Genomic DNA, 17,757 nt, shown 5'->3' with positions numbered 1-17,757 from the left:
GTCTAGGGCCACCAAAAATGAGAGGCTGTATAATTCTTGTGAACTCTACTATAAAAATCGGGTATGACTCTAGTAACTAGAAAAAATAATGTTTTATATTTAGTTTAGTCATCCTTAAAGGTCAGTGATTCAAACCCAATTGTTCAATGTAAGAAAGATGAAGTTATCCACGATGGTGAAGACTGAAAATCTCCAAAACCCTAAAAAGGGTGGTTATGAGTTTGAATTGACTTTCACTCACTCACTCACTCACACTCTTTAACATTTTCTCCCTCAATTAGAGTGTCAGAGAATTAGACAAGAAAGATCAGCTCTATTGGTAACTGGCATACTCAGATTACTACATCTAAAACGACCAGAAGGTGAAAATAAAATTACAAAAAAGGTAATCTGAGAACTTAAAATGTGCTGATCATTTTCTGAAATATTCTATTTCATACAGGAGATGCTTTTGTGATTCTCATTCTAGTTGGAAAAACAAAAAAAGTTTCTGACTCTACTTATTTACATATCCATTTATATTTTAAGAGGGAGATGTAAATACATGCTCCCAGACTTAAATTTTTCTATTCCAGTGTATCTAAAACTTAAAAGAGAGTCATAATTTTCTTCTACGAAAGAGGTAGATAATTAATTCTTAATTTTTTAAACCAACAAAATAAAAAGTGTTAATGTAGGAGTCTTAATTTAAATTTTCAGATATTACTAACTTTTAAATATTAATAACCTATTTTGAATGACATTTTTTATATTTATATAGTGAATATATGAAGAACGGATTTGTTGCAACAAATACATACATATAAAGTTCAAATATAATTGAAATGAGGAAAAATACTTCAGAAATTAGGTATCTCAGAAGTAATCCAATTAAATTACCTTTTGTGAATTTTTGAATTGAATTTGTGGTTTGAATTGTTAAGGAATACTTTATAAATATAAATAAAATAAAATATAAATAAGCAATAATTTATAAATATGATGAAATAAATATAAATAAAAACAGGGAGTTACCTGCAATTGTTTTGAATACATTTTCTAATAATAAGTATTTAATAGTGGAATTACCATTTGTATTGAGAACTACCCCTACATGTTTGAGAGATTGTAACTTTACAGGAGCAGAAAGCCTGTTCTTTATCCTGTAGAGCCGTTGGTAGTTTCAAATCGATGACTTAGAGCTTAGCAGCTAAAATAAATGGTATGAATCAAAAAGATAAATTAAGATACTACCAAAATGATGGTCTCATTCAAGTAGTAATCATGCTTAAAATAACTTCTCATATGATTTTCCTTTCAATTACTACTGATTAAAATGTGCAAACACTTTTTTAACTTCCTGCCTGAAGGATATAGAAAGTTGATTGATTTTTGCCCTGGTAGTCTGGAATTCTTCATATTTATGGATACAGATAGAAAGCTGGAGAAAAATATATTACATCTTCTTAATTCCAGCCAAGCAATTTAAAGTTTCGAAGACTTTCAAAGGAACACAATTAAGAACTAATTACTTGAAATAAGAATAAATGCACAGCTAATACTTGAATACCAAACATAAATGACTGAAATTCACACGGTTCACAGAAATCTATTTACTACACTTTCAAAATTTTGTTAACTTAATCATCATGGAATGTACATATTAAAATGATATTACTACTAAATGTAAATTTATAAAAACTATAGCTAAGAAAGTTTTAAAAGTTCATACTCTTGTATTGCTTTATGAACTGTACCCCTCCTCCATTAATGACATGGTTAGATTCCAAATAGTATCCATGTAAGTTCACAAATTAGAAGATGTTATTAACACATACCAAACAAAACTGAGAAACATGGTCTAGTTAACCTAACTCTGAACCATCACAGGTAACTTTAAGGCATGATTGAACTACAAAACCAGAAGATTTTCTGAAGATGGAAAGGGGGGGAAATGAAGAATTTAGGAATGGCAATTAAGTAGCCTTATAAGACAGAAAGGCAAAGAGTGGGCTGCTATTCACAAGATAATGGGGAAAAAAAGATTTTCTGCTCTTATAAAGTAGAAAGCCTTGACAACTGACAGGGATGATTCTGTTCTGTTCAACTGGGTCACTATTGTCATCAGGTGTTGTTAGTTGCATTCCAGTCATCTCCCACCCATAGAAACCAGTGTCCTGCATCATCCTCACAATTGCCATCTGGTCAAATCCACTGTTGCCACCACTGCATCAGTCTACTAAATGAGTCTTCCTCCTTTTTCCTGTCCTTCTTACCATACAGATGTCCTCCTCCAGGAATTGTTCTCTCCTGACAAGACATCCAGTGCATGTTAAGATGAAGTGTCACCACACTTACCTCAAAGAGCATCTGGCTATACTTCTTCCAAGACAGATTTGTCCTTGCAGCTCATAGTATTTTCCATACTCTTTTTCAGAGTACAGTTCAAATGCATTCATTCCACTTCAGATTCTTTATTCAATGTTCAACTTTCACATGCACAAGAGGGGATAAAGAATGCTATGGTTTGGATCAGGTGCACTGCAGTACTCAAAGAAATATTTTTGCTTTTCAAGATTCTAAAGAGGTTTTGTGCAGCAGATTTATCTTTTGCTCTCTTTACTGCTGCTTCCATGAGCCTTCAGTGTGGACATAGCATTAAGCAAAATCCCTGACAACTTCAACCTTTTCAACATTGATCATGATATTAACTGTAGGTCTGATTGTGAGGATTTTAGTCATCTTAACATTGAGTTGTAATCCTTGATCATCAGTATCAAGTCTGTAAGTCTTCCTTGCTTTCATCAAATAAGGTTGTGTCATGTGCATATCGTGTTCTGATGCCTCCAATTCTGATGCCTCACTCTTTTTCATATAAGCCAATTTCTGTGATTTGTTGAGCATAATGATTGTTGAATAAATATTGAGAGTACACAACCCTGTCACCTATCTTTCCTGATTTTCTATCATTTTATTGGGGGCTTGTACAACTCTAATCATAATCCACACATATATCCACTGTATGTCAAGCACATTTGTACATTTGTTGTCATCATCATTTTCAAACATTATTTACTATCTACTTGAGCCCTTGGTATCAATTCCTCACTTTTCACCCTCCCTCCCAGCTCCCTTCTCCCTCATGTACCCTTGATAGTTTATAAATTATTTTGTCACATCTTAAACTATCTGATCTCTCCCCTTTTTATCCATGTAAATATTTAATGTAGACTCCTGAGATTCCTACTCTTTTCAAGTCTATGCATACATTGTTATGATATACACAGTCAGATGTCTTGTACAGTCAATAAGGCAGGTGAAAACATCTGGTATTTTCTGTGCTCAGCAAAAATCCATTTGACACCAGCAATATCACTTGTTCCACATCCTCTTCCGAATTTGGTCTAAACTTCTTGCGACTCCTAGTCTATCATCTTTAGCAAAATGTTTCTTGTTTGTGATATTAATGATATTATTCTATAGTTTGGGCATACTTTCTTTGAGATGGATACAGATTAGGATTAATTCCAGTCAGTTAGCTAAGTAGCTGTCATCCAAATTTCCTGGCATAGAAGAATGGGTACTTCATTGTTTCACCCACTTCGTGAAATCTTGTATTTGGAATTCTATATTGCCAAAGTCTTCTTTTTGATTCATGTGTTCATTGAAGCTTCAACATTTTTCATTGCCAATGGTTCTTGTTCATACACTGTTGAAGATCTTGAAACAACTGAAAAGTCTCAAGACCTGTATGTCAGTGTTTGCTGATTTCTTCTGGGGCTTAACGTTTTGAACAGATTGTTAAGAACAAGCACAAGGAAGTATGCAAGGTCTGAGAAAATAGGTTGTTTAATATTCTAAAGGAAGATAGAGTTGCTAATGTGTAGTAAATGTGCTTGCTTCACAATGAGATAATTATAACCAGGGTTGTTTCTGCATGGATAAAAGCAGTCTGTGGAATAAACTTGGGGCTTCAGTATTCACTGTTGCTCTCCCAATACTTTCTGTCTCTCTTTTTTCCTTAATCATCACTCCTCTTTTCAGAACTGTTCGACTCATTGGCAGACTCCAACAATACAGTACTCCCTCAAATGGTGGAATGTTGATTAGTTCTTTTGGGCACAATGATTCTATATTAATTCCATCTTCTTTGGATGCTTATTGCATTATTCAATATTTTGCCTATAAAATCTTTTTCAATACTGCAACTTGAAGCTTGAAATTATATGTGAGTATGTTCTTCCTTTTTGGTTTTCTAACTCTGGTTCTTAGCACAATTTATTATAATATTATATTTCTTGAGTTGATCTTTGAAATTTTCTATTCAGTTCTTTTAACTTCATTATTTCTTCCATTAACCTTAGCTCCTCTGTGATTAAGGACAAGTTTCAGAGTCTCTTTGACATACACAGGTTTCTCTCTTTCTTCTAAACTTTTAATGGGACCTTTTACTTTCTTCAGTATGTCCTCCCACAGCTCATCAGGTCTTTTGTCATTACGTTCAATACATCAAATATGTGCTGAATGCTCTTGGTCTCTTCTTGAAATTCAAGTAAGATGTAGTATACTAGGCTACTTTGGCTCTAATGGACTTGGCCTAATTTTCCATTAGCTTCAACCTAAACTTACATATGAACAATTAATGGTCTGTCTCATTGGCAGCCATTGGTCTGTTTTTAGCTTCCCCATTATTTCTTCCACAGATGTAATGAAAATTACTTATGTGGATTCACTGGAAGAAGTCTATGTTTATAGTTGACTTTTGAGCTTTTCAAAAATGCAACTAAATGAAAAATCAAAATTATATCATGTTATCTCTGGTTTCATATCTTTCACCAACTACTGTTGTTTCCTGTTGATTTTTCCCCTCCTCTAACCTCCTAATTGCCAATAATTACGAATGCATCCCAATTGTATATCTGATCAATATTAGACTGAAGAAGTTGGCAGAATTATTTAATTTTCCATAACTAGCTTTTGTGGTTGAGCATACATTTGAATAATAGTTGCAATTTTAAATCCAATAATAGTAATAGTAAATCCAATACTAATTGATTGTATTTCCTTATTGTCAGATGGATATAATCCTATCCCAGGCAGTAATACACTCTAAGAGATATCTTGAAATGTCCTTTTTGACAATAAATACATGCCATTCCTCTTGAATGTGTTATTCTAGATAGTAAATCATGTGACTTTCTGATTCTAAGAGGAAAATTCCTCTCCATTTCACCTCACTAATGGCCAGTGGTATCTCAACCCAGTATATGGGTTCCATTGTATTTGAGATGACTTCCGTATTTCCTAGATTCATCCTTCATACATTCAAAGTTCTGATTATTGATAGATTTTTATCTGTTTCTTTTCCCTTTGAGTTATGCTCCCTTCAACAAATGAAGCTTCTGAAGGCCTTCATCCACATAAGCTTTTTGCTACTCATGTTAACATGGTCAATTCTATTTTGAGAAAGCAGCTGGTCCTTAGTCATATTTTGAGTGCTTTCCAATCTGAGAGCACACCTTTGGGCACTTTCCAATAATCTGTTTCCATTCAGCATGTCCTCAGTATCAGACAATGTCTCGATTCAATCACCCAGATATGCAGCAGCTATTTCCTCTAAGGAGGGAAGCCAATCCTTTTTCATAGTCTGTTCTTTGTGTAGAAGCTATGTTAACAGGGTCATCCTATTAACTTTGGGTGGTCCTGCTAGCATTTGAAATAACAGCAACATAGCTTCTGGAATTACAGCAACACACAATCACAACACACAGTGCAAGAAGTGATAATCAAAGGTTGGCAGAGAACAACAGTAGCCCACTAATAACTGGTAACTACCAACATACCTATAATTACACCTAGACAATTTAGTGGAACAAGAGAGACTGAATTTTACCAACCAACAATAAAAAGTAACAAAGGAATAGCAAAGAAGCAAACAGATTCTGTAAATATCAGAAGGGAAGAACAATGACAACAGAATATTTGAAATAATATTAGATAAGAAAACTCAGGCTATGATGCTTAAAAGTCACACAAAAAAACAAAAGGCAACAAACTTAAGCAATTAAAACAGAATCTGAGGAGAGGATGTGCTAAATATAAATTGAAGAATATCTTCCAAAAGTTTAAGTTATCACATTGACTCTGCTCTCTATGTAAAAGAACAAATGAATTAAAAAATTATCAAGAAAGGAGTCCAAGAAATATTCTTGCAGTATCATAATTTAAGGTGGATAAACAGATTAGATTTTGATTTCTAATAACTATAAATAAAGTTTGTTTTATTGGAGTTTTAATAATAGGTTATGTACTCATGAAACAGAACATAAAGGTATCAGTGGAAATATAATGGATAATAAGAAGGGATGTCCATGTCTGAACTTGGAAAGCTCTAGGAAATGTAAGAATTAGTTAGCCCAATGACAGGCAAAAATTATCTATTTCAATAGAGATGGTTCTGGTTCAAAATAAACAAAAATGACAAAGTAGAACCACATTAGAATAACATATTTTTTCTACCACTCCACATAATAAAATTACCTGCTGTTTTAGTTGTGCTTCTTGCAGTATCATAGAGTCATATTTATGTCTTGATTCTGTAACTTCTCTTAATAATTAGAAAACAGAAATATTCTGGCAAAATACTAAACATACCTAAGTTAAATGGTCATTAAGTTTTTTCTTTTATATCCTTCCACTCATTATATTAGCAAGAATCACAGGTTCTAAAATTAGATATTTTTAATGATCTATTTTGTCAGCATTAGGGATATATGAACGACTTTTTACTATTTAAATAAAAATTTACACTTGAGATTAGAAGGCTAATAGTGAAATTGTTGCTTTAGGTAAAAAATCAAATTCCAGGTTCTCCCTATCTGGAGTTAAATACGCCTATCCATCACAGGAAGCAAGATATGGCAGGGTGAAGATGTATAAAGCAAATCAATGCAAGTAGAGGTCTATTCATGATCACTTATCTAGAGCACAGGGTAGAGTAAAAAGTTTCAAACCCTGGGTTTTGAAGAAAAATTGTATGGAACTAAGTTTTTAAAAGTATTGCTACTAGGGTATCATATGTTCTTGGGTTTCATCTGTATCAAGAGTGGAAAATCTTTTCTCTGTTGAGGGTCATTTGGATATTTATCATTATCATACTGTAATGGTCAAACATTTAATGAACTCACTTCTAATGAGATGACTGAGACCAATTTGCCTTGCTGAGGCAAGTGATTACAGCAGGTATTGATGCAGTCTGAGGATCAAATGCTCCTGTCCTCTGGTCCCTGCTACTTTCTATATAAAATGTGATTAAACTGCCTCATCAGGTTCCTGAATAAATGCCCTAGTACCACTTGGCTTTCAAGGTGATCTGCGGGGTTATACTCAAGGTAGAATAGTCAGCTCAAAAAATTATGGCAACTGATTTCTCAGAGACATTGTCTCACAGGACAAAATATGATGATGAGACTTACTATGAAGAAACTTAGAGAAACATTTAATTGCAGTGGTGAGGGAAAAAGCTAGGAACATTGTTTTGTTATTGGTGGTGGTGTTTTTATCTCCTATTGTGATAATGTACCTGCTCATTCTTTGAGGCTACTAAGTGCTGTACTGTGAGAATTTCACTGGAAATCTTTACTTATTCTATCTATTGCTCTTATCTTGCATTTACCCTTTCTGTGTTCCCCAAACTCAATGAACCTTTTGCAGAAACAAAATTTAGTCCTGCTATGCCCACCTCGCCTCCAAAATAAAATGTTGCTATTTTGATGGAGTATAAATTGAAAGTTAGACAGGAAAACACCACATTCAAAAGTCTTTAAGCCAAGCAGGAGGATATATTGAGAAACAACAGCTTCACATTTTCATAATTTTTTACTTACCCTTGCAATTAAGTTACATATAGCAAGCAGTAGTGAGATTCAATTTCTTAGCGTAAAAATACATTTAGTTTACATAAGCCTTGGAATGCTCATAAGTCAGTCAGAAAGCATATACATGTCTTACTAACATACATATAACCATGCTTATAGAGACATAGATGTGTGTGAGTATGCACAAGAGCATAAGTAAAAAACTACTATAATAAAGCAGATACCTTTATAGATATTTTTGTTTATTAAGGTGTTTATGATTTTATAACAACACATTTTGACTTGTCTTCATGTGTGTATCCAACACAGTTACATTATGAATTTAAATGCACAACTGTTTACTGTGCAATTTTTCTACAATGGTTATTATTTTTAAGAAGTCAAAAGGTGAATCTGTTGTTTATTGATATATTCTTCACATGGGCCTATGCACTTATGCAATTCTTCTAAAACTTCCTTGAATAGCTCTACGTTTTCCAATTTTCATCATGTTGAAATGACATTTTGGATCTTCAAATTTCACAAATCATGTTCCTATCACAAGTTATTTGAGAGTTCAGGGAATACAATAACTCTAAAACAACAAGACAAAGGCTATGTGGTGGGTAGAGTAAAGATTCCCCATTAAATTTATGTTGGGGAATTGAAGATTGAGTGAATGCATTGTCACGATTAAAAAATACAGGACAATACTCTTTGTTTTATCTCAATGATGCTTTCAATTTCGTTTACACTTCTTCAGAAAACCCTGTAATCATTCTTTAAGATGTTGTTAGGTGCTGTTAAATTAGTTCCAGTGAATGGTAATTCAATCTACAACAAAATGTAACACTGCTTCATCCTCACAAGTATACCTGTGGCTCAGCCCATTCTGCTATAACTTCTGAGTTGATCTTTTTACTTTGAGTTTAATAGACCCCAAATGTCCCTGCAGAAACAACAGTTTTGATTAGATGATTGTTTTCTGTATTATATCAATTAATTTTAAGATTTATCCCTGCTTACTTATGAGTTGTTCCATAAAATTGGCATTAGCTTCAGTCTTATTAAAAGACCAGAATGTAGTTTGTTGATGCTGTCTACATTGAATCTGTTCTAACTCATATTAACCCAATGTTCAAAAGAATTAAATACTGCCTGGTCTGTGCCATCTTCATAATTGTTCTTATGTTTAAGTTCATTGACACCGCCACTGTGATGAAGGTCTTCACTGCATCCCTCCTTACCAAGCATGGCGTCTTTCTTCAAGGAATGGTCTATCCTAATAACATTTAGGAAGTATGTGAGACTAAATCTCACCATCATTTCCTCTATGGAGCACTCTAGCTGTACTTCTCCCAAGACAGGATGATTTATCCTTTTAACAATCTATGGCACTTTCAATATTCTTCTCCAGCACCACAATTCAAATGTATCCACTATTCTTTGTCTTCTTTATTCAATGTCCAAGTTTAACATGCATAAGTGGGAAAGGAAAATAAGTCTCCCCTTAGTCCTCAAATGTTACTTTCAACACTCTTAAGAGGTTTTGTGCACCAAATTACCTAATGCAACTCGTCTTTTGCTCTCTTTAATGCTGCTTCCATAATCATTGATTGAGAACCTTAGCTAGACACACTGCTTGAGAACTTCAACTTTTTCTACATTTATTATGATATCACTTCAATTTTGATGAGTTTGGTCTTTGCATTGAGTCCCAATTCATAATGAATTGAGTTCCTATTCTCTTCATCATCTGTAGTCTTTTGGGTGCTCCTCACAGCAAGCACAGTTGTGTCACCTGCATCTTTCACATCTTTTTTTAATAAGCGTTTTTTCCCATTCCAGACAACGCACTCTTCTCCGTATAATCCACTTTATATAATTATTTCCTCAGCATAAAGATTGAGCATACATCTTCTTGTATTATCTGCGTAGATCCATCTGATATCAGTAATGATGTTTATCATTTGTTTCCCATCCTTTTCTGGAACCAGTCTAAACCTCTCTGTCAATGTACTGCTGCAACTGCTACTGAATGAACCTAAGCATAATTTTTCATGGAGGTTCTTTTAATGATATTTTTCTATAATGTGAGCATTCTGTTGGTCCAGTTTGCTTTGAAATGGGTACAAACTGGGGTTGCTTCCAGTCAGTTGATCCAAATTTCTTGGCAAAGACAAGTGATTCTAGTGCTTCATTGACTTACTGCAAAATTTTGATCAATATTCTATCAATTTCTGGAGCCGTTTTTGGTTAATGCTTACCATGCAACCTGAACCATTTCTTCAGTATCATTGGTTTTTGTTCTTATGCTTCTTCCTGAAATGCTGGAATATTGACTAGTTCTTTTTCGTATAGTTACTGTGTATTCTTCCATCTTCTTTGGATCTTTACTGCAACATTCAATATTTTCTTCACAGAATCTTTAAATATTGCAAGTTGTGTATTGATTTTTTTCTTGAGTTTTTAGGATATGCTGAGCATGGTTCTTAGTTTTCTAATTCTAAGCATTTACTCATTTCACTATAGTATTTTAATTTGTCTTCACAGGCTGCACTTTGTTCAGCTCCTTTCTTCCAAGTGTCTTAGCTATTCTAGGATTAAAAGCACATTTCAGAGTTCCTTCTGACATCCATTTGGATCTTTTCTTTCATGTCTTCGTGGTGACTTTTTGCTTTCTTTGTCAGTTATGGTATTGATGTCCTCCCACAGCTCTTTGGGTCTTCTCTGTCACTAGCATTCAATGCATCAAATCTGTTTACTGATTCAAAGTGACTAATATGATTCTCTTTCAGCTCACTAAGGTCTAGAATGTTAGCTTATATGGATTCCATTTTGTGGATTAATTTTTGTCTCCTACTTAAAAAGTGAAAAATCTAATTCAGGGGATCCCAAATTAGTAAAAAGATCCATTTCTAAATGGGTCTTTAGGAGATGCATTTTTAGGTAATTTTAAATGTGTACATAATATTCTTATTTTTTCATCAAATGCTTAGAAATAATCTAGGCTTTGACATGGCAGAGCCTTTTACAAGGACCCTTACTCTAACTTTAACTTTAAAAAAATTTCCAATTTCTGACTAAACGTTGTCTAATTCTTTCCAGTGACCACAGGTTTGTCATCTTTTTGATCTATTGTGATTTTCCTTTTCTTTGGTGGTTTACTTTGGAAGCATAGTTACAAAAGGAAACTATATGGCTACATTATACATTCAACACAGTGTTGATGTAGTATATGATACAACTTCAAATTGTTTTCTGGCTTTCTTCTTTCTCAAGTTTATAAAGTGCTGCTGCTGACCTGCTTTTAGGAGCTTCACTAAGTAATGGCTATGCTTATTATGAATCATTGGGTTCAATTCCAAAGTCAACACTATTAGCTTTATCACAGTCCATTTTTACTTTGCAAGTTGGACATCCTTAATCTTGAAGACTTATTTTGATAGAGAAAATACACTTTGAAAAAGACCTAGATATTTGATTAGTAATTATTTTTAAAGTTTTAAATGGCAAACTTATTATGTGGTTATATATATTTAAAAAGTCATTAAATTGGTACAAGATGATAGCATAAACAGTTACATGTTCCCAACTCCTCAAAACTAATATAAAACTACTTCAATGTATAATCTCAGGATCTTGTAAACCATTAAAAATTAAAATACTTTACACAAATTAATGCACTCATTAATGGTGTTCACTTTTTCCTCTTCAATATTCTACCATACTACCCAGTCAGTCACTTTTGGCAGAGGGCACTCTAGCACAGATTGCTGTTTAGAGGAGAGGTCATACGCCAGCCAAGTGTAAATCCAAAGAGGGACACTAGTGAGTGAAATGGGACCATAATTTGGCCAGTGGACTGTGTCTCTGTTTTTTCTACATATGGTGGCAAGATACAGAAGGTAGCATGTGCACGCCAATGGACTTCAGGTCAACACAAAATACACTGCAGGTAAAATCACCCACATTAATCATGCAGTACTAATTGATGTTAATAAAATATATCAAAGCATGAAGTTGGCTTCTATGGGCTGAAAGAAAAGCTAGTTTAATGGTAGCCTGAAGAATTTTTCATTTTCAATGGTAGTATATAAGATTACATACATTGATGGAATAGGGATACTAGAAATTCCTCTCTTCTTAAATAATAACACTGGCAAAAGAAAGTGTGTAAGTAAACAGAATTCTGGGACTTGATCAATTACTACACACAAATGCTGTGTGAAGACTTAAGCTACTCTTGGGAACAATATATACCTTCCATAAGTTAGTAATAAAAATCTGGGCAAAAGATAAAAACCATAAAGCAAGTACTAAAATTCCCTAAAATACACAAAAAATTTCAAAATAACATTAACTATCAATGAAATGTAAATCAAAATCATTAAGAATTACCATTATGTACCCACCAGTAAAGCCAAGAAGGCTTGGTGGCAGAATGATTACACATTGGGCTGTTAACCTCATGGTCAATAGTTTGAAACCAACAGCTACTCCTAGGAATAAAGACAGGACTTCTGTTCTCATAAAGAGAAACCCAATGGAGAAGTTCTATCTGTCCTACCTACAGGGTCTCTATCAGTGGGAACTGACAACATGGAAATGAGTTTTGTTTTAAGAGGAAAGGCAAGGGAACAGCATGGTGTTGCTAGATAACCATTTGACTGCTAACTGCAAGGTCTAGGATTCAAAGGCCACCAGGCACCTCATGGAATAAAGATTAGATTACCTGTGTAATCTTACAGCCTCAAAAACACAAAATACATTACCTATGAGCTAGGACTGACTCAAAGGTCATAAAATAACAAGTGAGATATGAAATGAAGCAATTGGAACTTTCATCCATTACTGGTGGTAATGCAAAACAATACAGTAACAGCCCTTATGTAACTACTATGGAGATACCTAAATAAGTAGGTATATATCTTAGTGATCTAACAAGAGAGATAGGAACAGAAAAAGGAACATATATGTCTATCACAATAATATTCATAATAGTAAAATAATGAAACAACCTTCTCATTAAATAAGAACATATATGCAATGGATACTTATGCAGAGAATAACAAAATATGTGTTTCCAAATCATCGTACAACATGGATAAGCCCTGATAACATTATGTGGAATAAAATATGTTAATTATAAACAAGTACAATATATATTGTTATGCTTTCTTGTTTACGAAGTGATCAGAACAAGTAAATATACAGGAACTAATGTTTAGTGATTTTATATAGGGACCAAATCAAATGGGCTCTCAGGTAAAATAGGGAGACAGGCTAGCTGGTCTTTTGCTTTTGGAAATAAGCCTCATTCTTTTCAGGTTGACCTGGACCTTTGCATTGAAAAGTGGATTGTTGAGGTACAGTTAGACGAAAATTCGGTGCCCTATCATTTGATCTCCCATATGATCCACTTAACTTTGTTCTGGGTTTGAATCTTTTCTACCTCTTTTTGATTGAATTTTTAATCCTTTGTACTTTGTTAGTTTAAAATATATATATGTATTTCTGTATATTAACTCCACAGTAGGTAAAACTATAGACAGGTAGTTAGTTTATTGTGCCAACCTGCCCAATAAACACATATGGGATTAATATCACTTTCTCAAATGAAGGAGAGATATATGATTGTATAGGTAGCTATATCAAATTTCAATATAATTTAGAAACAACTGAAAATTTAAATTTATAGAGGTTTATTAAAAGTTTACTAGTAATAAATATTATGTAGCATACAACTACAAGAAACGGGAAGAATTTTTTTCAGGATCACTGACAGATTATCTAAACAGGGGTGTCAAACTGGTGGCCTGCAGGCTGCGTATGGCCCTGAGGTAATTTTTGTGGCATGCAATGCTCTGAAATAAAATGAAGATAGAAAAAAAATTGTTATGAAGAAAATAGTGATTAGGGGAGATCAAGGCAATACCGTACCTTAACTCTTGAACTACTGAAGATGAATATACACGTGGCCCAGTGTCTTTCCTGGGGGCCTTTAGACTTGTATAATCATGCTCACTCAGTTCTGGCGACATTTGGAAGTGATATGTCTGCCAATTTCAGTGTCATGTAATGTAAACAGATCCCACTAGCGAAGAGATATAAGAGAGCACTCTGGATTGTGCTGTTGTGACTCAAATCTAGCGGTAGCACTAGTTAATAATTTTAGAGGGAAGCCCTTGTATGAGCAACTATTTTTATCCATGAAATTAAATAAAATGTTCATATAGATCAAGATTAACTGATAAACCTCTATCTGCCTTAATGAAGATTTGTCTGTTCTCAGTCTTTGAATCCAGATATTGGAAAACTAGTGAGGAAAATGCTGGCAAGTTTTGGATAAAAAAGAGTAATTTTAGTTTTATAAATACCTTAAATAAAATAAATGCTTAATTAAAAACAATTATATAATGGGTTCATTAGCCTATCCATTTTCCTGGATCCTCACTTCAAAAATAAATGTAATAAAATTTTTAATGTGATGTGGCCCACGTGAATATTGCCTCTTGTACCAAATGTCCCATATTTTGAGTTTTACACCCCTGATCTAAATGTATTAAATGTATCCCTTCCTTGTGAAAATAGCCCTATATGAAGAAGATCCCATGAGAACAGGAGCTAGCTTTCCAAACCTGAAATTACTTTCCACAGATTATTAAAATAAATTAACAATACTATTACCTGTTCCTCACGGGATAGAACCCATTAGTTAGTTTTGACCGGAAAGCAACTGACAAATTCTTTAGAATGAATGTCTGCCCCAAGTTCAACCATAATATCCTCTTCAATGCTGTTCACCAGCCTTCAAAATTCAAAGCACTTCAGAATGATTTTACATGTCCAAAGTACATAAGATGAAGTCTCACTAAACTGACTTTTTAGGACCATTGTGGTTATACTTCTTAATAGATTAGTTTGTTCTTTGTCTGTCCATGGTATAGTCAGTATTCTTTGCAAGCACTTAAATTCAAACACATTGATTCTTCTGTCTTCCTTATGCAATGTCCAATACTACTATACATGGGGAAAGTGAAAATACCCTGCTCGAGTAAGGTACACATAGTCCCCAAACTTCGTTGTATTTCAACATTCAAGGTCTTATGCTGAAGATTTACCAAATTCCATTTGTCATTTGATATCTTAAATATTGCTTCTGTAAGAATTGCTTGTGGATCCAACCAAGAAAAAATCCTTAACAACTTGCATCTTTTCTTAATTTATCACATTCCTTCTTAGTTTTGCTGTGAAGACTGGATCATCCAGTAATTTAAGTACAGTTCACACTCAGTAATCAAGGTTATGTCCTTTTTATAGTGCAAGTTAATAAATCTCCAATCTTATTTTGAACTTAAGTTTTCATTTATTGTTAGGTGATAATGAGTTCGTTCAGACTCATAGAGAGTCTGTGTACAGCAGTACAAAACATCGCTTGGTCCTGTGCTATCTTTGAAACTGTTCTTATGTTTGAGCCCATGGTTGCAATCACATCAATTATAAGTGATGGAGCTATTCAGATTTTAAAACAACAGCTCAGGGGATTGTGGGTACAGGAGAACTATCTTACTTTAGTCCCAGGACACAATGGCAACAAAACTAAAGGCAGACAGCTACTTCTTTAATTGCATTGCAGAGTTTCATGTAGTAATGAGAGATGGGTTATTTAGAACATCCCGGAACCCTATAGTTTTCAGGAAAATGCCTCTTCTGAGAACTCAGAACTATGGAAGATAACAAACCATAAATCTCCAATCTTAATACCTCATTGTTCTTCATAATAATCAAATATTTCCATTATTGCTCCACAAACATATGTGGTGAGGGAATGCAACCCTGATTATATTTTCCCTGATTATAAGCCATGCTGTATTCCCTCCTTCTGTTCTCACCATTGTCTCTTGTTCATGTATAAATTCCACTTAAGTATAATCAAGTATCCTAGAATTTTCATTCTTCTCAAGGCTATCCATAGTTTGTTATGATCCACACAGTTGAATGCCTTTGCAGTCAATAAAACATACACAGACATCTTTCTGGGATTCCCTGCTTTCAGCCAAGTCTGACACTAGCAATGATATTCTTTGCTACATGTCATCTTCTGAATTCTGAACTCTGGCAGTTCTTTGTCAATGTACTACTACAACTATTGGATGATCTTCAGCAAAATTTTACTTTTATGGGATATCAAGGATATTGTTTTATAATTTGATTTTTCTGTTGGGTTACCTTTCTTTGAAATGAGTAAATGTATGGATCTCATCCAGTCAGTTGGTCTTCTAAATTCTAAATTCCTAGCATATAGGTAAGTGCTTTCAGTTCTTGAACTTGCTGAAATCTTTCAACTGCTTTGATATTAATTACTCAAATACTGGAACATTGTGTAGGGATAATACCTTCAATGTAGCTTGAACTTCTTCCTTCATTATCATTAGTTCCTCATATATGCCACGCTGTTAAATGAGTGAATTCCAACTAGTTCTTTTTCGTCCAGTGAATCTGTTTTCTTTCCACGTTCTTTGGATGCTTCCTGGATCACTTAATATTTTGCCCTTACAATCTTTCAATATTGCAACTCAAGATTTTTTCCTTGAATTCTTTCAGCGTAAGAAAGCTGAGCAAGTTCCTTTTTGGTTTTCTAACTCTAGGGCTTTGCCCATTTAATTTGTCTTCTTGAGCTGCTCTCTGAAATGTTCCAATCAGTTCTTTGACTTCATTTCTTTAATTTCACACTACTTTAAGATTAAGAACCAGAGTCTCCTGTAATTTTCTGTTCTAGTCTATGAAGTTAAAGAACTGAGTAGAAAATTTCAAGAGACTCTAGTTCTTAATACTTCATTATTTCTTCCATTTGCCTTAGTATACTACAATTAAGAGCAAGATTCAGAATCTCTTTAGACATCCACATTTATTCTTTTTTTCTTTTTAATAAATGTTTTAAAAAAAATTCTTGATCAAAAAAAAATTCTCGATCATCCCACAGCTCATCCAGACTTTTATCATTAGTGTTCAAAATAAAAATAAGTTCTTAATATGTTCTTAATATGCTGAAATTCAGGTGAGATAGATTAAGGGTCACAGTTTTGTCCTCAATGTTTTGTTTTAATTTTCTTAAGTATATGAACACTTAGTGGTCTGCTTACATTAAGCTTCACCATCATCTTCTCCCACATTTTAAATTTTACTTCAGGGTATGCAATCTGGAATCCATGTGTAGTGCCACTTTTGTTAATGAAAAGCACTTTCTAAATTAAATTGTTATTGGTTTTGCCAGATTCTATCATGTGAATTTGAAATTCATTTCCGTCACCAAAATGGTATTCTCCAAGTATTATTTCTTCCTGTCTCCAACTTTTCCTTTAAAAACACCAATATTTATCAAAGAATCTTGTTTGCTTGTTTGATCAATTGCAGACTGGTAATATTGATAGAATTCCCTAATTTCTGCATCACAGACTGCAATATAACTCAAAATAGATCTTGAAGCATCATTTTGGTGATGAATGCAATCCTGTTATTGAGTGCACTCTCAGAATATTAAATAATATAACTTGATTCAAAATATCCAATACCAGTCCATTTCAGCTCCCTAACGCATATGATATCATCAATATTTATGGGTTCAATTGCTTTTTCTATGTAGTCCACTACTCCTATATTCATACATTCCAAACTCTAAGTACTAATTGAAGTGTGCAACCATTTCTTCTCATTTTGAATTGTGTCCCACTAGGAACGGAAGATGTTGAAGACATTTATCCCACTGGTGTTAGTCTATTCATGACACCATGTCAAATATTTTTGATCCACACTTGGTTTAATCTAATAACACAGAACCTGCAGATACACAAGTCTGACTGTATTTAAAAGTGCCTGACTCCTTTGAAAATACTTGGGTAGAAGCCTAACAATAAAATAA

This window comes from Tenrec ecaudatus, chromosome Y (assembly GCF_050624435.1).
Source record: "Tenrec ecaudatus isolate mTenEca1 chromosome Y, mTenEca1.hap1, whole genome shotgun sequence".
In the NCBI taxonomy this organism is placed as follows: Eukaryota; Metazoa; Chordata; class Mammalia; order Afrosoricida; family Tenrecidae; genus Tenrec; species Tenrec ecaudatus.
This window is presented reverse-complemented; position numbering follows the sequence as displayed.